We start from the raw sequence: 24,289 nt of genomic DNA on the forward strand, positions 1-24,289 counted from the left end.
ATTTTATAACCAATTTCCCAAAGTAGATTATCTCTCCTGACGCTAAAGGTTAGACAGTTTTGAGTGTGTGTGTATGTGTGTGTATTTTTACAGAAAAAGAAAACAGACCACCCCAGAAGTTAGGATATTTCTAATATATTTTTTGAGCACAAATAGTTTTTCCAGAAGTTGAGGAGTAAAAAATCATAATGGTAAGTGCTGGAATTTTCCATATTCTAATGGTTTTCCTGGGAAAATAGAAAAATAAGGTTCCTAAGAATTATGTTGCTTTCCTAAGAAAAGTGTTGAATCAGCTGACTTCCAGATACAGCTTAGTAGTGAAGCACTAATTAGACTTCTCACATTTTTACGTTTACTTATCTTGAAAGAGAGAGAGAGAAAGAGAGAGAATGTGGGGGAGGGGCCAAGAGAGAGAATCCCAAGCAGGCTCTGCACTAACAGTGCAAGGCTCAAACTCATGAACCTGTGAGATCATGAAGTGAGCCCCAATCAAGAGTTAGTCATTAACCCACGAAGCCACCCAAGTGTCCCAGAATTCTCACATAGTCTTAAGAACGACTTATTATCAGCATACCACTGATACTGACTTGACTCGGGCAGAGTAATCAATTGCATCTACCCCTGGTTTTTATTTATTTTTAATTAAATTTTTATATTTTATTTTAGAGAGAGAAAGAGAGAACACGAACAGGGGAGAAGGGGAGAAGAGAGGGAGAGAGAAGGAAAGAAAGAGGGAAAGAGAGAGAGAGAGAATCCCAAGGAGGCTCCATGCTAATCCCAACCATGGGATCATAACCTGAGCTGAAATCAAGAGTTGGACACTCAACCAAACAAACCATCCAGATGCCCCTTCCTTCAGTTTTTCATGATAATCTACTGTTTAGTTCATTTATTGTAAATTTTAGTTAAATTTTACTTAAATTAACAGGAAGGGAGGAGAATAAATTATCTAAATATACCTAAATATAACTTACTTATATAATTAAGTTATATTTTAAAAATATATGCTATACATTTCAAATATGAATCATTCAAACTCTATTGCTGAAGTATGTGTACTGAGTATCCACTATCTCCATTGATTCTCACCACTACCTCAAAATAGAATGTGCTTAAGCAGTGATACTCATTATTATTAAAGTTGCTTATTTTGTATAGTGTAAATGAGTATGTCTTTTTATTAGTATAAAAAGCTTTCAGGAAAAAACTTTGGTTGCCCCTACTCTATAATTTCAAACTTGGGAAAAATTAATTTAAATATATAGAAGAGTAAATTATCAGCACTCGGCAATAAAAACTTTTCCCAAGAATCTTGAATCAAAAAATAAAGATGTTGGGTTTTGTCAAAGACATATATAATTTTAATATTGAGATAATTTAATATGTTAATATAAGCAAGAAGGAGAAAAATAAGACCTCCTTATCTCATATTCACATACTTCTTTTGCTTTTAATTTTTTTTTAATGTATTTGAATTTCTTCTCTGGAAATGTTTCTATTCATGTCTTCTGCCCATTTCTTCACTGGATTATTTGGTTTTTGGGTATTGAGTTTGGTAAGTTCTTTACATATTTTGTATACTAACCTTTTATCCAATATGTCATTTGCAAATATATTCTCCCATTCTGTTGGTTGGATTTCATTTTGTTGATTGTTTCCTTTGCAGTGCAGGCTAAAATTAACAACTCAGGAAACAACAGATGCTGGCGAGGATGTGGAGAAACAGGAACCCTCCTGCACTGTTGGTGGGAATGCAAACTGGTGCAGCCACCCTGAAAACAGTGTGGAGGTTTATCAAAAAATTAAAAATAGAACTACCCTATGACCCAGCAATAGCACTACTAAGAATTTATCCAAAGGATACAGGAGCGCTGATTCAGCGGGGCACATGTACCCCAACGTTTATGGTAGTGTTTTCAACAATAGCCAAATTATGGAAAGAGCCTAAGTGTCCATCAAGTGATGAATGGATAAAGAAGATGTGGTTTATATATACAATGGAATGCTACTTGGCAATGAGAAAGAATGAAATCTTACCATTTGCAATAATGAGGATGGAAATGGAGGGTATTACACTAAGTGAAATAAGTCAGTCACAGAAAGACAGATATCCTATGTTTTCACTCACATGTAGAACTTGAGAAACTTAACAGAAGACCATGGGGGAATATAGACCATGTTCTCTTAAATACAGAGAACAGTCTGAGTGCTGATGGGGGGAGCAGAGGGGAGGGGAAAATGGGTGATGGGCATTGAGGAGGGCACTTGTTGGGATGAGCACTGGGTGTTGTATGTAAATGATGAATCATGGGAATCTACCCCCAAAACGAAGAGCACATAGTACACACTGTATGCTAGCTAACTTGACAATAAATTATATTAAAAATATAAATAAATAAATAAATAAATAAATAAATAAATAAATAAAACTTGCAAGTTAGAATGGTACACAGTCAAAAAAAAAAAAGAAAAAGAAAAAAGAAAAGAAATAAACATATTTGACTTTCTTTACCTTTTTTAAAAGTTGTTAATTAAACATTGGCTCAAGACCAAAAAATAAGGAAGGAAACTTTGGAAGACTATGAAAGTAGCATTATAGAAGGAATTGCAGACAGAACCATCAAGGAAAAAATAATGACTATGCTAGCAGAGAATGAGAGCAAGGAATACTTAAGGAAAGTTGTGGTAAACTTCAATGGCCTTCAAAAAAGCACACCTTCTAGTAGTCTTTCCCCTCTGTGACTATGAGCTTGCCATGTGACCAGCCTTGGCCAATGAGACATTAGCACCCATAAAGTGAGCAAAGGGTTTATAAGTGATTGCATATTAGGACGTGCCCTCTTGGAATGCTCCTTCTTAGAACCCAATTCTGGGGATGACTGAGAACCCACGCAGGGATCCGAGGTGGAGGATAACTAAGACCTCAGTTAAGTTCCCAGTAAGGGGCCAAGACCAGTTGCTATTCATATGAATGACACCATTTTGGACTTTCTAATCATCCCAGTGCCCCCAACAAAACTATATTGGGCAAAAACTTCCACTCATTCTACAGATTTATGAGAAATAATGAATTCTTATTGTATTAAGCCATTGTGTTTTATGATGGCTTGTTTCAAAGCAATAGATATCTTTGAAGAAGAAGAAGAAGAAGAAGAAGAAGAAGAAGAAGAAGAAGAAGAAGAAGCAGCAGCAGCAGCAGCAGCAGCGGAGAACTAGGAAGGGAGGAGGAGGACAAGGAATAGGAGGAGAAGGGGAGGAGAAGGAGGTTTTTAATTCTCAAAGGGGAAGGAGGCATAGTTACTATAGCAATCAGAATGTTCCAATGTAGATATTTTTGGCAATGGTTTCTGGGGCTAAAATAGAAGGACAACACAGTGAAGTCTTATTTTACTTACATAATTGAAAAAATTTCTATGTCTGGTAAAAAAAATACCATCAAAATAGAAACTAAATTCTTGACCTCTCACCCAATTCCTATAACAAGGTCATTTCACAGACCCAAAGGCTCTATTAATAAAGAAGAGCCTAGTAATCCTGAGGGATAATAATATCGTAAGTAACAAATTCAGGGAGGAGGTGCATTACATAAAGATAAGAGCTTGTTATATAAGAGTCGGCCTGTTTGAATTCAAATTCTGGCTCCGCCACTTACTAGCTGTGTAACTTTTGGCATTTAGCAGGTTGACTATGTTATAAGAAAAGAAAAGTACCCAAATATTTAGATAAATATAAAACCCTGTCTGAGAGCCAACACTTAATTCCTGAGAAACCAGGGCTCTAGTGTGATCCACTACTATTCACAGAATTAAAGCTAATGGGCATTTGTTCAGGGTAAGCCAGGTCTGTGTAGCCCATACAGCATTGCTTCCAACTGAGGCATTTACTTTATCTTAAACATGACCAGTGGCTATATTGGTTTTGTCATGTGCCAATCATCTAGAGCCAAAACAGGTGAAACAGACCGGTGAAGATTGATTTAAGTCATCATGTAGGATAAGTGCTTTGCAAATTGATGGTGTAGTTCCGCAGAAACATTAACAGTTCTATACCAGCAAGTAGTAGTAAGCGATTCTGTTTTTCCCAAAGTCAAACTGTGTTAATCCAGGAACCAGGGATTATAAAGATGATGTTATTCACAATTATTTAATTAGTAATTACACCTTACAAATTTCTCCTTTCCATCCCATCATTCCCAGATTCTGCTGGTATGGACAAAAGAGAGGAATGCTTTCAACATTTAATGGAACTGAAACTTCCATTGGGCCATTTCATACTCTTTATGCCACTGTGAAGACAAGCAAAAACAAACAAACAAACAAACAAACAAACAAACAAAAAAACAGAGAGAGAGTGTGTGTTTTAGCCTGATTCGATTGATTCTAGTTTTTAAGAAAAAAATAGGATCGCTGTTGTACAATGGGAGCAGGGAGGAGAATAAACAGAACACCTTCTCATATTACCAAGTCTAGTGCTAAAAGTTAATCAAGGACTCTGGCAATCTATTCAGGCAGAACCACCAAAACCTTAGATCCCTCAGGAATGAAGGTTTGAGTGACCCCACTGGGTAAAGAATCCCAGCCAGCTGAGGTGCTAGCAGAGGGCAAAGCAAACAGAAATGGGTGGTGGAGGAAGAAAGTCATAAATACCAGCTACTGCCTCATGGCCAGTTGCAGAAACAAAGACTAATGCCTCTACCTATTTTTTTTCTTCCCTGTTGAGTCAGGGCTATTTTTACACAATTTAATGAAGTACCCTTTTCTTGGGGGAGGTTTGTTGGTAGTAATTAATGATGTAATGCACACCATCAGTGGCAGGATTCTGAAGTGGGGCTGTGCAAAACTGAATAGTGGACATCACCCTGAGATTCTGGATTGGAGCCTGACTTGCTGTGAGTTTTCCTCCAAGAGGAGAGGAAGAAGCACGTCTTCAACTGCCCAGGAAACAGTGACATGATGTTAGGTGAAGACATTTTAAAATGTAATCATAAGCAGAAAGAAAACTAGAGGTAGCCAAAGGGGCAAACTTGTAGTGAATTATTTGTCCTTTGTTGTCTATACAAACCCCTTCCTCCTGGAAGGAATCTTCACTGTGTGAGCCTTGATGAGAGGCACCACCATATCCTGATACAAGGGCCAAAGAAAGCCAAGTATACCCCCTCCTATACCAGCAGCTATGATGGCGACATGTGCCTAGACTCCGCCACCAGGTTCTTTTTTTCCCAGATTTTGTACCCTCAATGAGGGACACGGAGATGAAGTTCATGGTACAGTGTTCAATGGCAGGGATGTGCAATGATAATAGATGTAATTTCAGGACACTCTCAGCCAGTGGCAATGCCCTAATCGTAGCATTTTAGAGGTGAGACTCTGCTTCCACTCCTACTTCCTGACCTCCTCTCATGTCCTACCTTATACATTTCCACAAAATTCGTTACCCTTAAATTAGACAGAGTTGTGTTCCATTGCTTGCAACCAAGAGCCAAGAGAGACAAACTGTTTCATGCTTGAGAAGAGACAGCCACTTTGTTAAGGCTGGCCCATCTGAAAGCAGGAAGGGAAGAATATATGGCTTTGTTAAAAGAGGCCCTTTCTGCCTGGAGCCAGGAACCAAATACGTCAGAAAGTCAGATAACATGGAGCCAAAATCTCTGCCCCAAACTAACATAAGTGAGAGAAAATGGAGAGGGGGAGCTTTGCAGGATTTATGACTGAGACCTGGAAAACTCAGACCCCATGTGTGCCCAAGCACCAACTCTAGTGCACTTTCTGTCTGACAAAGGTTCCAAATACCTATGCACAGGCTTTGTATGCAATTTCAGGAGTTCGTGGATCCCAGAAGACCTTCCCTGCCTTAGATGCCCCAAAACAAATAGAGTCATTCAACAGATAAAAAGTAATCAAGCACAGAGATGCTGCCACCAACGGAAACCTCAAATTAGATTATGACTAAGCTATCGATTAATTTTTGAAGACAGCACAGAATCGAATGTTACATTTAGCAGGCCAATAGAGGAAAAAAAGCTACAAAGTGAACTTTTGTGAGTCAAGGCAAAACTCAAAACCTGTATAAACTTTCCACATAAATATCTTCTCTTTACAATTTAACAACTATACATAAAACGGAGTTTTGCTGTAGAATGTAATACTTGCCTTAACTCCTCTTTATTTAGTCAATTTTAAAATATCCTCTTTCCTTTTACTATATCCAAATGAAGTTTTTGTCTTTTCCTCTTCCAGCATTTTTTGTTCCAAATGGACTAGTGCCCAGCATTGCTGAAGGGAGAATTTCTCCTCTGGAGTCAGTGGCTTCCATAGAGGCCAATAATTCAAGTTTCCTCTGTTAATCTAAATCTAGCACCGGAAATAAAGCTTTGGTCCTGGCCAGCTATCCTCTCTCAGCCAGATTCAGCTGAATTCATCTGAAGGTGCAGCAAGGCAGCAGGGTACCCAAATGCAATCTCTATTTCAGCATCCCTGGTGAGCCCCAGACTTCAGCCTTCTCCTGCTCTCCCTCTCTCAGTGAGACGCGGTACCATCAGACTGGTTCCCCCAAGTAAGCATATGAAAGAGACCTCGATTCCCACCTCTCCTCTCGTTGCCAAGCCTCGCAAAGTTGTCCACGTCTGACCACCCCCTTGGCCAGACCCTTATCACATCAAACAAGGACCGCAAGCAGGAGCCCCTCAAGACCTTTGGAAGCTTGACTCACTCTGCCCCACCCCCCAACAGTATACCAGTGACTCCACAGCATACCAAAATGACTTCTCCAAAACAAATCATTTTCCTGTTTAAAATTATTCAATGACTACCCACTAACTTAGGAAGAAGCCCAAACATCCTAGCATCTCTGCAAGCCTGTACAGAACTTAGTTCTCTATAGCCAACTGACTTATTTTTGACACTTCTTTCCTTGCAATTCCTTGTACCTGAGGCTTTGCCTGGACGAGGGGAGGAGACTGTGCTTTGAGTATCTTCCTCTCCATACACGTATTCCCTTACTAACTCTGCTCCTCCTTTTAGCCACACAGTTCAGATATTGCCTCTGCCAAAAGCCTCTCTGGTTGGCAAAACCTTAGCATGTGTATGCAGCTCTATAAAGGCCATCACCAAGTCATAACTCCTATCCGTACATCCAAGGCAGTCGACTGTGTGCTTTTTGATGTCAGGCTCTTTATACCCCATAAGCAATAAATAGATTCTGAGGGAGTGAATGAATGATTTATAAACGTGGGTGCTTTTCTATTGCTATTTTCCCCTCCATAAGTAGACACACTCTATAGGCAATAAACTAGCCTTCAGTTTTTCTTTTTAGAGTCTCATTCCTGGACCCAAAGCCTTCCAGGTTTATTTCTATACAAAAAAAAAAAAAAAAAAAAAAATCCAGAAGCCAGAAGTAATTGAGCAGACTGATGAAGAAAAAAATATTGTTGAATATAGAAGATACAACTACCACATTTTGTCAGTGATACTAAAGAAATAATAATTGGGGCGCCTGGGTGGGTGGCTCAGTTGGTTAAGCATCTGACTTCCACTCAGGTGATGATCTCGCGATCAAAGTTTCAAGCCCCGCATCGGGCTCTGTGCTGACAGCTCAGAGCCTAGAGCCTTCTTTGGATTCTGTGTCTCCCTCTCTTGGCCCCACCCCCACTCTCCTTCTGTCTCTCTCTGTCTCTCAAAAATAAATAAACATGAAAGAAAAGAAAGAAAGAAAGGAAGGAAGGAAGAAAGATCTACCATCTTTGAAAAGATTGGAGCTTGCCTGCCCCAGTGGCAGTTATGACATCCTGCATATGTCCCATATATGACACAGACATCATAAATTTTATGACACAAACACAGGTTATATGTAGTAAACTTTCTATGCAACCATTTAATGTACCTTTTTGCAGGAAAATTCCTTGTTTTTTTCTTGGTTTTCTGGAAACCTAAGTTCACATTTGTCAGCCCCTGGTTCCCCATATATTTCAACTTTGTGTTCTAATGCTATATTTTTTAGTTTAAAATTGAAGCCTGAAATCAAATCTGTCTTCTCTGAAAATTCTTCTGTAATTCAGGTAGAAATGAAAAGTTGTGGTGGCTGTTAGGTAGTTGTAGCTGAGGTATGAGTAGGAAAATTACGGTGCAACACAAAACACTTGTGAATACATAACAAATTCCATTTCACAAGATAGCTACGTTCACTGACAACCTTGATAACATTTCTTAGAATCAAGTATATTCATCAATGTATCTAATTTGAGAAAATAGTTTTTAGAGTTGTCAATTCTTCAGTATGCTTTAGCTTAAAGATGTGGAAGGGAAACGTTATTATTCTTGCAGAGTTAATTCATTCTTACAGGTGGGAGAAGTTATAGGATGCAATAAGATGGCTGGAATTCTGGATTCATTTCATTTATTAGGAGATGGGATAAGAAGTTTAGAGTTCTCTTTTACAATTATTATAGAAATACCATAACAATAAAAACTCCACAACTACACATAATTTTTAAAATAATTCTCTCTCCTCTACATTTTGTAAACTATGAAGAGAAAAGTGAACACTTTGAGTAACTGCAAGATTGTGTATCCATATGCCCCTTCTAAGTCACATGTTTCAATTTTGTAAAATTTTTAACAATTAAGAAAGACGTGTTCTTAGGAAAAGCATAGGGTGTTAATTGTTTTCCTTTAAAACAAAATATTAAATACAATATCGTGAAGGCTTTTTCACAGTCAAATCTCATAGTTGGAACGTTGCATTAAAAAACAAAAAAGGTGTTTAAAAGTTCCATTTGTCTTTCAAAGTCCAGTAGTTACATGACTTTCCAAGAGTGTTAATATGAGGTAAGGGCAGGTCCCAAAAAGAAGTTTCCTAAATTATTTTTATTATCTATATTTTGTTTAAGACCAGAAGAAAAGTAATATTCCCCATGAGCCAATGAGCAGTGGTTAAAGTGTTTAATGGTAAATGGGGAATCCATTAGTCATTAATACTGGGGAGTCCTAAATTCTAATTTCTGCCTTATCTCTTTCTTATGATCCTATTATTCAAGCCTAGGAGGGGAATGTGATCGAAAGAAGACTTTATGAGATTATTAAGCAGTAGTAAGCAGGATGTGAGGATGTACTGTGATTTCCCTAGTGCCCTACATTATAATTCCTTTATTAAAATACCAGATTGGTGTCAAATGTGAGCATGCAGTTACATCTGATGTTCATGCATTTTGATACCATTAGTGCATTAAAAGACACTGTGGTTTGCCCCATCTGGGGGAAGTTAATTCACACAGAAGTTTCATATTACAGATCTTCGGTTGATCACTCTTAAGGGACCCAGTGAGGGCTGGAGTTTTTATAAAAGATCTGAGCTGCCTGGAGTTGAACCTAAAAAGAATTTTCAAAGACTACTACCATATTTGGCCCTTTAAACAAACCCTTTTTAAAAAGAAAGACAATGATAATCATTCAGATTTCATCATTCTGTCAAGCTTAACTGGAAAAAAACAAGTTGATCCTCTATCTCAGGTATTGTCTCCACAAAAGAGCGAGGGTGGTTAATCTCGTGTAAAGTAATATTGTTCGATGGTTTCAAATTACCACATTAAGTGACAAAAAATGGCATGCCAGTGAGAAGATACAAAGTCTTCAAGTGTTTGTCCTACGTTAAAAATCTGGTGTTTAAATAATAAAAAAATGTTTACCAAAAAAATAAAAAAAAATAAATCCTTTACCCTTTCTTTGAGTATGTGACAAAGTTATACCATACCTTCCACTGGTGTTTTTGTTTTTGTTTTTGTTTTTGTTTTTGTTTGAGAGAGAAAGTGCACACGAGCCAGGGAGAGGGGCAGAGAGAGAGGGAGAGAGAGAATCTTAAGCAGGTTCCATGCTAGTGCAGAGCCAGGCTTGGGGCACGATCTCAGGAGCCTGAGATCATGACCTGAGCCAAAATCAAGAGTCGGACATTAGCTGACTGAGCCACCCAGGTGCCCCCATGTCTTGTACTCTTAATGAAGCACTAGAGAAAAACATACAGAGTCTATGATTTTTTATGTTGTATTGGTACATGCTATTCACTCTCAGATCTAAGGAAGGCTTCCACTATATTCTACTTTTAGTACTGCAACCACGGGGCATCAACTACCACCTCAACATTTTTCCTAATTACTCAGAATTGGAATATCAATTAAAAGGAATATTCATTCAGATTCCACCACTGTAGATCCATCTTAATACCTGGAGCAAACATTATTTCATTGACTAAATAGCTTCGGAGTGATGTGTAAAGAGCTACCCAAGGAACCCGCTGTAGGCAATATGGTACAGCAGAAGGATGATAGCTTGGCTTCAATTCCACTCCACATCATGATCTCTTAGCTATGTCAGAAGAAAGGGTTATCACTAGTTGGTAGTCATTTTACCCTTCTAACCCATTCCTAATTCCCCAAAGCTAATGGTAAACTTTACTATTCACCACTATCCTTGAGCACATCGGTCTTTTCCCACTCTTTGACTCTCAACACATGACAAAGTCCTTACTTAACTGAAAAAGAATGACTTTAAAAACTTTTTACTGGGGGTACCTGGGTGTCTCAGTCGGTTCAACTTCCAACTTACTCTCAGGTTGTGATCTCATGGTTCATGAGTTTGAGCTCTGCATCAGGCTCGCTGCTGTCAGCTCAGAGCCCACTTCAGATCCCTGTCCCCCTCTCTATGCCCCTGCCCGATGCATGCGTGCGCGCGCGCACACACACACACACACACAGTCTCTCTCTCTCTCTCTCTCTCAAAAATGAATAAACATTTAAAAAATTAAAAAAAAACTTTTTACTGGACATCCAATTGAATCTATAACTTTTCCCCATGCATCTCAAAATAGGGTATATGTGTGCACAGAGGTAATAGCAGAATAATGGGTTCACATCTTCCTGAAATATTATTTTTTACTCAAATATCTGGAAAAGAAAAGATTTGAATTACTGAACTTTTGAAAGCTGCAAAACACATGCGAGTAATACCAGCAAAATGTGGCTTTTCCATGATGGCCAGTCTTCTATTTCTTTCTGGTAGCCTCAGGAATAAAAACTTTTCATTAGTTGTATTTAATTGAATAATTTGGTTTAAAGTACTTTATATCATACTTTAATTTTAAATTACTATAGTAGACATAAATTTGTCACAAGTCAAAACCATATGAATGAGAAATGTAACTTCATTTTTCTCCAAGATATATATCCTCTGAGATATAGATATATATCCTCTGAAATGATCATCCCATGTAGCTCTCAACCCTGATAACTGGGCTTACTGATATCAACATGATTGGGAAGAACTCAGACCTGCCAAGTCCAGGCAGTGGCAGACATACAGCATTCACCTTTACTATCAGGGCATACATTCAAAATAATTAATGACCAATAGGAGGCAGGCACCAAGAATCAAAATGGATGCTGACCACTAAAAAGCACCAGTGTGTACGAGCAGAATATTATTACTGGTTTTCCTAGCAAACAAGAGAGTCAGCATGATCATCCAAGTTCCAAGATTGCCAGACACACAGAGACCTCCAGCTGAGGTTTATTAATCATGGAACCACAGATATATGAGTAATAGGTAGTATAATTTTACTAGATCTATATAACCAAAAATATTCTAAAGACCAAATTGAGCTATCCATACTACATTCATGGCCTCTGAGTCAATTTCCCATACTTAGAGACCCTGGAATAAAGTCAAAATCATACATGTTAAGGACGGATATTCTGTAGCACCATATTATGTTCTCTAGTCCTTTCTTCCAGACTTCTAAATCAACATAAGGTAATGTGCGTTGTGAAAAATAAGACAGAGAACTACCTAAATCTTTTAGGCAGAACTGGATAAAGAGTTCTAGTTAACCTTAGTTTGAGAAAGCCATAAAGTCACTGTGGTCTAAGAGTCAGAATGAGGCCAGTGGGATCAAGTGCCAAAATGGAGTACTTGCCAAGGCCGATGGAACAACAAACCTATCCGGTAACTACTTTCCAGCTTACTGGTGTATACTTGGGTAGGCGTCTTTGGCCAATGGCAAAATCCCTGTGCTAGTTCAGTGGCCACTGATATAAAGGCCATTATAGTACGAAGAACCAAATGCAAGACATTAGTGTTTCTCAACCCAGGGATTAATACTAATTTCTACAATACATGTAGAGCTTCAGGCATTTAATCCAACAGAGGTAGATTTCTCATTCATGTGACATCCCAGTATGGGTGTTCCTTGCTGGCAGCACTCATCCACACAGTGGTTCAGAGATCCAGAATCTCTGCTTCTTAAATTACTGCCATCCCCTAGAGCACTGCTATTCTCTACATATACAGCGTATCAGGGAAGATTTAAAAAACTGCAAAAGAAGCCCAAAACTTTTTAAACGTCTTTGCCTGAAATGGTACCTTACAATTCCGTGAGGTAGAACACAGTCATATGATCACACTTCACAAGAAAGGAGGCTGCTACAAATAGCCTAGAAATAACTCCAGAGAGAATAAAAGAATGATGAGTTTTGTGAATAGCCAGTAGTTTGCCACATGGAAGTATCTGAGAGATTTATGTCATCTCAAATACTTAAAAGACACCCTTACTTTTTCCTAAATCCCTATCTATAGATTCGCTAGCAATTCCCTTTGATTGGGTGATGGAGAATGAAAAACTAGTTTGGTTTTCAGATGGTGCTTCATGCTCCTCTCTAAACGTAATTCAGTCCTACTTATGTGTGGCCCTAAAAGACAGTGGAGAAAGACAGTCTCTCCAATTGATAGTATTTTGAATTACACCTTTCTTTATGTCCTCTTTAAAGAACTGAGAAGAGTTTCCATACTGAGTCATAAGCACAGGTAATGGTTTGCCCAAATGAAACTCTCAGAATTGACCAAGGCTAATAATAGTTATGTCCCATGTGAAGGTTACCAGAAGGCCACCACTATTTAATACGTGTTTAGAGAAAACAACAATGACAACAACACCAATACATATAAAGGGTTGTTAAGGGAAGGCATAAACAGCTGGTAAGTAGCTGCAGAAACAAGGATGATATATAATCCAGAGATTCCAGACTTGAAGATGAATGCCTTAAAATGGTTATCATTTGGTTAATCTACTCCACAGGGCTCAGAGTATGTTCTGTTTGAGATTGATTATGTCACCTGAGGGTATTTGAAAATTTTCATATATGGAGGAAAATAGGTGTGTGTGTGTGTGTGTGTGTGTGTGTGTGTGTGTGTGTGATAGACTATTGATAGAATCTGGTGGATTTCTGTTGTTTCTCCTACACTAAGTACACTTTACTCATTTTCATAGTTAATAAAAAAAACCTACTTTGAGAAACTGTTTTCCAAAGTAGTCACTAAAATGTAGGAATAACCCAGTCCATGCCAATTAGATATCTCTCCTTGGAACTGGAATGTGAGGGAGAGATAGACAAGAATGAGGCAGAAAAGAGTGGCAGCACAAATAATAAAAGATAGCCCTGGGGCGCCTGGGTGGCTCAGTTGTTCAAGCGTCCAGCTCTTAATTTCAGCTCAGGTCATGATCCCAGGGTCATGGGATCAAGCCCCACATTGGGCTCTTTGCTGAGCATGAATCCTGCTTATGATTCTTTCCCTGTCCTTATCTGCCTTTCTCCCCTGCTCTTTCTATATATCTTTTAAAAGATAGCCCTGGATCTCTGGCTATTGTGACCCCCAGCAGCTCTCACTCTTACCCTTCCTGAGTAGATATTTCACACAGACTTTGGTGAAATGACTAATACAATAACTTTTTTCCCAATAAATTATCTGCTCTCAGTGGTAAGAATTGAATTATTTTCTTGGAATTAGAAGCAACAGGAATAGGAGACAAGAGGAAGATGGCGGCGTAGGAGGACGCTGGGCTCACCGCGCGTCCTGCTGATCACTTAGATTCCACCTACACCTGCCTAAATAACCCAGAAAACCACCAGAGGATTAGCAGAACGGAGTCGCCGGAGCCAAGCGCAGACGAGAGGCCCACGGAAGAGGGTAGGAAGGGCGGCGAGGCGGTGCGCGCTCCACGGACTGGCGGGAGGGAGCCGGGGCGGAGGGGCGGCTCGCCGGCCAAGCAGAGCCCCCGAGTCTGGCTTGCAAAAAGCGGAGGGGCCTGACGGACTGTGTTCCGACAGCAAGCACGACTTAGCGTCTGGGAAGTCATAAGTTAACAGCTCTGCTCAGAAAGCGGGAAGGCTGGAGGACAAAGGGAAGGAGAGCTGCTGAGCCCCCGGAGGACAGAGCTCAGTTTGGTGGGGAACAAAGGTGCTCGCCAGCGCCATCTTCCCCGCCCATCCCCCAGCCAAAATCCCAAAGAGAACCAGTTCCTGCCAGGGAACTTGCTCGCTCCGCGCAAACACCCAACTCTGCGCTTCTGTGGAGCCAAACCTCCGGCAGCGGATCTGACTCCCTCCTGCTGCCACAGGGCCCCTCCTGAAGTGGATCACCTAAGGAGAAGCAAGCTAAGCCTGCCCCTCCTGCCCCTGTGCACCTTGCCTACCCACCCCAGCTAAGACGCCAGATCCCCAGCATCACAAGCCTGGCAGTGTGCAAGTAGCCCAGACGGACCACCCCACCCCACAGTGAATCCCGCCCCTAGGAGAGGGGAAGAGAAGGCACGCACCAGTCTGACTGTGGCCCCAGCGGTGGGCTGGGAGCAGACATCAGGTCTGACTGCGGCTCCGCCCACCAACTCCAGTTATACACCACAGCACAGGGGAAGTGCCCTGCAGGTCCTCACCACGCCAGGGACTATCCAAAATGACCAAGCGGAAGAATTCCCCTCAGAAGAATCTCCAGGAAATAACAACAGCTAATGAGCTGATCAAAAAGGATTTAAATAATATAACAGAAAGTGAATTTAGAATAATAGTCATAAAATTAATCGCTGGGCTTGAAAACAGTATAGCTGACAGCAGAGAATCTCTTGCTACAGAGATCAAGGGACTAAGGAACAGTCACGAGGAGCTGAAAAACGCTTTAAACGAAATGCATAACAAAATGGAAACCACCACGGCTCGGATTGAAGAGGCAGAGGAGAGAATAGGTGAACTAGAGGATAAAGTTATGGAAAAAGAGGAAGCTGAGAAAAAGAGGGATAAAAAAATCCAGGAATATGAGGGGAAAATTAGAGAACTAAGTGATACACTAAAAAGAAATAATATACGCATCATTGGTATCCCAGAGGAGGAAGAGAGAGGGAAAGGTGCTGAAGGGGTACTTGAAGAAATAATAGCTGAGAACTTCCCTGAACTAGGGAAGGAAAAAGGCATTGAAATCCAAGAGGCACAGAGAACTCCCTTCAGACGTAACTTGAATCGATCTTCTGCACGACATATCATAGTGAAACTGGCAAAATACAAGGATAAAGAGAAAATTCTGAAAGCAGCAAGGGGTAAACGTGCCCTCACATATAAAGGGAGACCTATAAGACTCGTGACTGATCTCTCTTTTGAAACTTGGCAGGCCAGAAAGAATTGGCACGAGATTTTCAGTGTGCTAGACAGAAAAAATATGCAGCCGAGAATCCTTTATCCAGCAAGTCTGTCATTTAGAATAGAAGGAGAGATAAAGGTCTTCCCAAACAAACAAAAACTGAAGGAATTTGTCACCACTAAACCAGCCCTCCAAGAGATCCTAAGGGGGACCCTGTGAGACAAAGTACCAGAGACATCACTACAAGCATAAAACATACAGACATCACAATGACTCTAAACCCATATCTTTCTATAATAACACTGAATGTAAATGGATTGAATGCGCCAACCAAAAGACATAGGGTATCAGAATGGATAAAAAAACAAGACCCATCTATTTGCTGTCTACAAGAGACTCATTTTAGACCTGAGGACACCTTTAGATTGAGAGTGAGGGGATGGAGAACTATTTATCATGCTACTGGAAGCCAAAAGAAAGCTGGAGTAGCCATACTTATATCAGACAAACTAGACTTTAAATTAAAGGCTGTAACAAGAGATGAAGAAGGACATTATATAATAGTGACAGGGTCTATCCATCAGGAAGAGCTAACAATTATAAATGTCTATGCGCCGAATACCGGAGCGCCCAAATATATAAAACAATTACTCATAAACACAAGCAACCTTATTGATAAGAATGTGGTCATTGCAGGGGACTTTAACACCCCACTTACAGAAATGGATAGATCATCTAGACACACGATCAATAAAGAAACAAGGGCCCTGAATGAGACATTGGATCAGATGGACTTGACAGATCTATTTAGAACTCTGCATCCCAAAGCAACAGAATATACTTTCTTCTCGAGTGCACATGGAACATTCTCCAAGATAGATCATATACTGGGTCACAAAACAGCCCTTCATAAGTTTACAAGAATTGAAATCATACCATGCATACTTTCAGACCACAACGCTATGAAGCTTGAAATCAACCACAGAAAAAAGTCTGGAAAACCTCCAAAAGCATGGAGGTTAAAGAACACCCTACTAACGAATGAGTGGGTCAACCAGGCAATTAGAGAAGAAATTAAAAAATATATGGAAACAAACGAAAATGAAAATACAACAATCCAAACGCTTTGGGACGCAGCAAAGGCAGTCCTGAGAGGAAAATACATTGCAATCCAGGCCTATCTCAAGAAACAAGAAAAATCCCAAATACAAAATCTAACAGCACAACTAAAGGAAATAGAAGCAGAACAGCAAAGGCAGCCTAAACCCAGCAGAAGAAGAGAAATAATAAAGATCAGAGCAGAAATAAACAATATAGAATCTAAAAAAACTGTAGAGCAGATCAATGAAACCAAGAGTTGGTTTTTTGAAAAAATAAACAAAATTGACAAACCTCTAGCCAGGCTTCTCAAAAAGAAAAGGGAGATGACCCAAATAGATAAAATCATGAATGAAAATGGAATTATTACAACCAATCCCTCAGAGATACAAACAATTATCAGGGAATACTATGAAAAATTATATGCCAACAAATTGGACAACCTGGAAGAAATGGACAAATTCCTGAACACCCACACTCTTCCAAAACTCAATCAGGAGGAAATAGAAAGCTTGAACAGACCCATCACCAGCGAAGAAATTGAATCGGTTATCAAAAATCTCCCAACAAATAAGAGTCCAGGACCAGATGGCTTCCCAGGGGAGTTCTACCAGACGTTTAAAGCAGAGATAATACCTATCCTTCTCAAGCTATTCCAAGAAATAGAAAGGGAAGGAAAACTTCCAGACTCATTCTATGAAGCCAGTATTACTTTGATTCCTAAACCAGACAGAGACCCAGTAAAAAAAGAGAACTACAGGCCAATATCCCTGATGAATATGGATGCAAAAATTCTCAATAAGATACTAGCAAATCGAATTCAACGGCATATAAAAAGAATTATTCACCATGATCAAGTGGGATTCATTCCTGGGATGCAGGGCTGGTTCAACATTCGCAAATCAATCAACGTGATACATCACATTAACAAAAAAAAAGAGAAGAACCATATGATCCTGTCAATCGATGCAGAAAAGGCCTTTGACAAAATCCAGCACCCTTTCTTAATAAAAACTCTTGAGAAAGTCGGGATAGAAGGAACATACTTAAAGATCATAAAAGCCATTTATGAAAAGCCCACAGCTAACATCATCCTCAACGGGGAAAAACTGAGAGCTTTTTCCCTGAGATCAGGAACACGACAGGGATGCCCACTCTCACCGCTGTTGTTTAACATAGTGCTGGAAGTTCTAGCATCAGCAATCAGACAACAAAAGGAAATCAAAGGCGTCAAAATTGGCAAAGATGAAGTCAAGCTTTCGCTCTTTGCAGATGACATGATATTATACATGGAAAATCCGATAGACTCCACCAAAAGTCTGCTAGAACTGATACATGAATTCAGCAAAGTTGCAGGATACAAAATCAATGTACAGAAATCAGTTGCATTCTTATACACTAACAATGAAGCAACAGAAAGACAAATAAAGAAACTGATCCCATTCACAATTGCACCAAGAAGCATAAAATACCTAGGAATCAATCTAACCAAAGATGTAAAGGATCTGTATGCTGAAAACTATAGAAAGCTTATGAAGGTAATTGAAGAAGATTTAAAGAAATGGAAAGACATTCCCTGCTCATGGATTGGAAGAATAAATATTGTCAAAATGTCAATACTACCCAAAGCTATCTACACATTCAATGCAATCCCAATCAAAATTGCACCAGCATTCTTCTCGAAACTAGAACAAGCAATCCTAAAATTCATATGGAACCACAAAAGGCCCCGAATAGCCAAAGTAATTTTGAAGAAGAAGACCAAAGCAGGAGGCATCACAATCCCAGACTTTAGCCTCTACTACAAAGCTGTCATCATCAAGACAGCATGGTATTGGCACCAAAACAGACACATAGACCAATGGAATAGAATAGAAACCCCGGAACTAGACCCACAAACGTACGGCCAACTCATCTTTGACAAAGCAGGAAAGAACATCCAATGGAAAAAAGACAGTCTCTTTAACAAATGGTGCTGGGAGAACTGGACAGCCACATGCAGAAGGTTGAAACTAGACCACTTTCTCACACCATTCACAAAAATAAACTCCAAATGGATAAAGGACCTGAATGTGAGACAGGAAACCATCAAAACCTTAGAGGAGAAAGCAGGAAAAGACCTCTCTGACCTCAGCCGTAGCAATCTCTTCCTCGACACATCCCCAAAGGCAAGGGAATTAAAAGCAAAAGTGAATTACTGGGACCTTATGAAGATAAAAAGCTTCTGCACAGCAAAGGAAACAACCAACAAAACTAAAAGGCAACCAACGGAATGGGAAAAGATATTTGCAAATGACATATCGGACAAAGGGCTAGTATCCAAAATCTATAAAGAGCTCACCAAACTCCACACCCGAAAAGCAAATAACCCAGTGAAGAAATGGGCAGAAAACATGAATAGACACTTCTCTAAAGAAGATATCCAGATGGCCAACAGGCACATGAAAAGATGTTCAGCGTCGCTCCTTATCAGGGAAATACAAATCAAAACCACACTCAGATATCACCTCACGCCAGTCAGAGTGGCCAAAATGAACAAATCAGGAGACTATAGATGCTGGAGAGGATGTGGAGAAACGGGAACCCTCTTGCACTGTTGGTGGGAATGCAAATTGGTGCAGCCGCTCTGGAAAGCAGTGTGGAGGTTCCTCAGAAAATTAAAAATAGACCTACCCTATGACCCAGCAATAGCACTGCTAGGAATTTATCCAAGGGACACAGGAGTACTGATGCCTAGGGGCACTTGTACCCCAATGTTCATAGCAGCACTCTCAACAATAGCCAAATTATGGAAAGAGCCTAAATGTCCATCAACTGATGAATGGATAAAGAAATTGTGGTTTATATACACAATGGAGTACTACGTGGCAATGAGAAAAAATGAAATATGGCCTTTTTTAGCAACGTGGATGGAACTGGAGAGTGTGATGCTAAGTGAAATAAGCCATACAGAGAAAGACAGATACCATATGGTTTCACTCTTAAGTGGATCCTGAGAAACTTAAGAGAAACCCATGGGGGAGGGGAACAAAAAAAAAAAAAAAAGAGGTTAGAGTGGGAGAGAGCCAAAGCATAAGAGACTGTTGAGAACTGAGAACAAACTAAGGGTTGATGGGGGGTGGGAGGGAGGAGAGGGTGGGTGATGGGTACTGAGGAGGGCACCTTTTGGGATGAGCACTGGGTGTTGTATGGAAACCAATTTGACAATAAATTTCATATATACATAAAAAAAAAATAAAAAAAAAACAAAAAAAATAAAAAAAATAAAAAAAATAAAAAATGTAAAAAAAAAAAAAAAAGAATGATAATATTTTAGATATTTTGGATCAATAAAATATATTATTAAAATCAAAAAAAAAAAAAAGAAGCAACAGGAATAATCTTGTCAATCTATAGAAGTAGACTGGAATTTTTTTTTTATTAATCGTGCTCTTACAAATGGCCTTCTATGGAATCCAAACACATCTATTCCTTCTGTAATAACCTTAATGCATTTCTAAAAATAATGCTCTTAAGTGAAAATTTGTTAAATATGAATGCATCCGTACCAGTCTAATAACCCGACATTTTTCTCAGATAATACATCAAGTCAGTAAGAAAAACATGTTAATAACAAATAATCAATTTGAAAGTGAATACTGTTTGCACATACAAAGTAATATAATGAAGTTTTATTATATTCTAAAAGGAGAAAGATTTATGATGGCTGGAGGAGGAATGAAGTATCATTCTTTGAAGGGTGGTAGAAAGTCAGGTGTTTGAATACCAGGCAGGCATTCAATATCAAAATCATATGGGCTTGACAATTCTCTTTCCCTTGAGACTTAAACTCTAAAATAACTACCTGATATGGAAGGCTTTGACATAAATAGAAAAGACTGGAGTCTTTGCCCAGAAAACTATGTGTTTTAAAGCATGAGAAAATAGTATACGTGCAAAAGAGGGAAAGGCAGTAAAGAGAATACAGGTTTATTCCTCTTGCTTGGCATCCACAGGCAAAGCAACACATCTGGGTTCATCCAAACTTAGCATGCATTTCAAATTTGTTCCGTGGAATATTCTTTGACTAGAAACTATTGTATAAAACAAATTTGTTAGTGTGCCTTTGCTTCAAACAAGAATGTTAAAAGTACAACTTTGTTTGGTATGCTTATTTAGTGGACTTTATGGTAAAAAAAATCATTGTACTGGGAAAAAAGGAGTCATTGTCTAAAAAGTGGTATAAATCATTAAGAGTTCCTGTGGTGAAAAAAAAATCTTTAAGGGAAAAGTGATGCATAAAATTAGACTGTATACAAAATCAATAAAAGCCAAACCAGGGAGGTGGTAGTGAGCTGTGACCCAGCTCCCACCTCTCAGTTACCATCCCAGGCAACCCAATTGCCACCACTCACCATATGAATTGCCCAACTTGCTGATTCTTGAAAATGCTATGAACTTTCAGGCCTTCAAGTTATTGTTCATATTCCTCACTTTTGCTAAATACCTTCACTTTTTTCCTCAGAGTTTAAGAAAACCCTACTCATTTTCAATTTCCAGCATATATGTCACCATCCCTAAGCCCCACCTCAAGCAAAAATAAATACTTTGTCATGTATATTCTCATAGAGTATGATTATACTTCCATTCTAGTATTTATCACATTTCATTATAATTAGTTGTTTATATGGCTAATTCCTTTGCAAGGTCTTCAGAGAAAAGAATTCTTCCTTATTTGTTTTTGTACGCCCTGTATCTAGCTCATCAAGAAGATGATCAACACAAACATGTTGAATTTTTGGTAATGGAACAAAGGAGAAGAGTTTTAAGAAATATTTGGTGGTTAGAGCAGATGAATAGAATTGAAAGTCCAGGTGGTGCTAAAGCTCATGTTTTAGGACTGCTCTCTACCCAAACATGTAATTATTAAGTACAAAAGAGAAAAATTGAAAAGATAGTCATGTCCAAAAAAGATAAAAAAACAACAACAAAAGAAACTCAATGTGCTAAGTGGAGCTGAAGGCACACGTCTCCTAGGCTTCAGACGGTCAGCAGATAGATGACTAGTTTAGATCATGCATAGTATCATTACCAGTAAGCTCTCTGCATGAGGAGAGAGACCTGAGCCTGAAACATTCATTCAGTGCTGCTGGGAATATAAACCGGAACAGTGACACTGAAAATAATAAAATGCTCACACTTTGTGACCCAACTATTTAATTTCTGTGTATACATGCTACAAAACCTTGCCCAGAGATTTGTCCCAGGCAAACACCTGTTCTGGAGCATGACTTTTGGGCTCTAATCCTGGCTTTATTACCTTCAGTTATGGAACCATGGGCAACTACTTCAACTCTTTGCCTAGGTTTCCTTGTCTCAAAAAAATGGCAATAATAAGCATACCCATGTCTTCAGGATTATTGTGAGGATAAAAATGTGCTAAACATTTGTGTAGCTGTTAGCATAAAGCCTGGCGTGTATTTTAGCCATTGTCATTATTATGGCAGCTGTTAATTCTGTTAAAAACAAGGCACCAGGCCCAAAATTGAACAGTTTATACTAAACCCCACATCACCAAACTGACTTAATCATAGCTTTGGCTCTTCCAGAAATGATAATCTTAAATCAGTCAATCAGCAATCACCTGATCAGCCCCAGCTGGGTAATCTGCCTGACAGACCCGTGCCACCCCCTAAAGAAAAGTAACCATGCAATAACCAACCTGGTTTTTCCACCTCCTAAAGCCTCCTTGTTTCTGCTCCTTTCTGCCTGTAAGTTTTGGATCCTTAACATCTCCTCAGAGGTCCTTTCTACCTGTTAGATTGGATGACACCCGATTCCAATTGATTTTTGCTCATATGAATTCCTACAAATTTTAATGCATCTCAGTTTTTCTTTTAATAACTCCCGCTTCAGAAGGGGAGCTGAAGGACACCCCCAATGACCTCCAGCAGCAAAGAGCAACCAGAAGAACATACCTGATGTGCCTTGGAGCTAGCTGTTTCCTCACCACCTCTGGAGGCCCGGGGAGAGTCGCCCTCAGATCCCGGCTTTGCAGATTTTGCCTTAGGAGATTTCAGACTTTAATTGGACATTTCTTTTTGCTGCATTGAGTCTGAAAACTGGCAGGAGTCCAACTGGGTCTGACTTGAAAATCTGATCGAATCCTGGGAGGCGCTGGGTCCATCTTGGAAACCGGTCCGGATTCGGGGAGGCTCTGGGTCCACTTTGGAAACCGGACCGGATCCGGGGAGGCGCTGGGTCCAACTTGGAAACTGGACTGAATCCGGGGAAGCACTGATTCCCGTCCGGAAACCAGACCGGATCCGTGGAGGCGCTGGGTTTCATTTGGAAACCGGACCGGATCCGGGGAGTCGCTGGTTCCCATCCGGAAACCGGACCAAATCCAGGGAGGCACACTGGGTCCCGTCCGGAAACCGGACCGGATCAGGGGAGGCGCTGGGTACCGCTTAAGCTGGAGCGGGTGCAGCGTGACGCATTGGGCGAATAAAATTTGGTTTTCAGACTGAAGAAGTAGGTTGTGGCCACCGTGGAGAACTATTCCCACAGACAAGCTCATCCGCTTACAAGGCGCCCTGGGAAAACAGGTCTCTGCCAACCACTAACTGTAAGAGGTAGAGGAAGATGTATTTTTCCTCCTCTGCAGTTTCCGGGCACCAGGATGGGATCCACCGGGACACCCTAACGACCGCAAAGACCGCTTGCCAGGATCCTGGGAAAACTGGCAGAAACCAGCACAGGGTGAGGATTCTTATCAAAGCAATGCTTACAGACCTGCACCTGTGAGGCCTGGTGCAGAAAGGATGGTAGACTCTCACATTGTCCCTTCCCTGCAGAGTGGCAGGCAACAACACTTGGAAGGATTGGGTCTTTGCCCTGTGATTCGTGGCTTTGCGTTCGGGTACCATTCGTGGTTGGTTCTCTCTCTCCCAGGGATGGGTGTGGCCTTCTTACGGGTCTCATTGCCTGTCCTGAGAACGTGACTTGCTTTCTGCCTGACTGGATCATGCAGATTTTTTGTGTGTGCAGGCAGCTCAACCCTCTCAGTGGGGGCCCCCCAAAACGTGGAGGCACAGAAATGGACCCTGCTCCCTATCTGCAGCCTGACAGAGATGGGGTCATGCTCCATTCGTGAGTAGGGTCCTACCAACTGTTGCCAGATCTCAGAGCTGTTGTCTCAGTTTTTATTTTGGTTCTCCTTGGGAATGACTCTGGGTCTGGGGAAGGGAGTATCTTTTGCACCTCTTTAAGGATGCCTCTTGAGTCCATGGGATTATTCAATACGACCAGGAATTTTTACTTTTGTATTGGGTGAAACCTAACAAGACACTCAAAAGATTTATTTTTTTAATTTTATTTTTTTAATATTTATTTTTGAGAGACAGAGCACGAGTAGGGGAGGGGGAGAGAGAGAGGGAGACATGGAATTCGAAGCAGGTTCCAGGCTATGAGCTGTCAGCACAGAGCTGACCCCGGGCTGTAACTCACCCAACTGTAAGATCATGACCTGAGCTGAAGTTGGAGGCTTAACCGACTGAGCCACCCAGGTGCCCCATGAATTTTTTTTTAATAGCTCTAAGGTCAGTAGTTAGCTGAATTGAAAGCTGATATTCAAAGTCTTATTTATTTTTAAATATTTGTTTATTTTTGAGAGAAAGCGTGTGTGTGTGTGTGTGTGTGTGTGTGTGTGTGTGTGTGTGTGTGTGTGTGTATGTATGAGCAGGGGAAGGGCAGAGAGAGAGGGA

The 24,289-nt window shown here is 40.1% G+C and overlaps 1 pseudogene; it reads right to left on the reverse strand.

The window, feature by feature from the left end:
- The window catches only part of LOC112860686 (5'-nucleotidase domain-containing protein 2 pseudogene), a 44,410-nt pseudogene extending 21,307 nt beyond the window's left edge, over positions 1-23,103 (reverse strand).
- Positions 23,104-24,289: the final 1,186 nt, after the last annotated feature.

Source organism: Puma concolor, chromosome A1 (assembly GCF_028749965.1).
Source record: "Puma concolor isolate L17-30 chromosome A1, mPumCon1.1.hap2, whole genome shotgun sequence".
Lineage (NCBI taxonomy): Eukaryota > Metazoa > Chordata > Mammalia > Carnivora > Felidae > Puma > Puma concolor.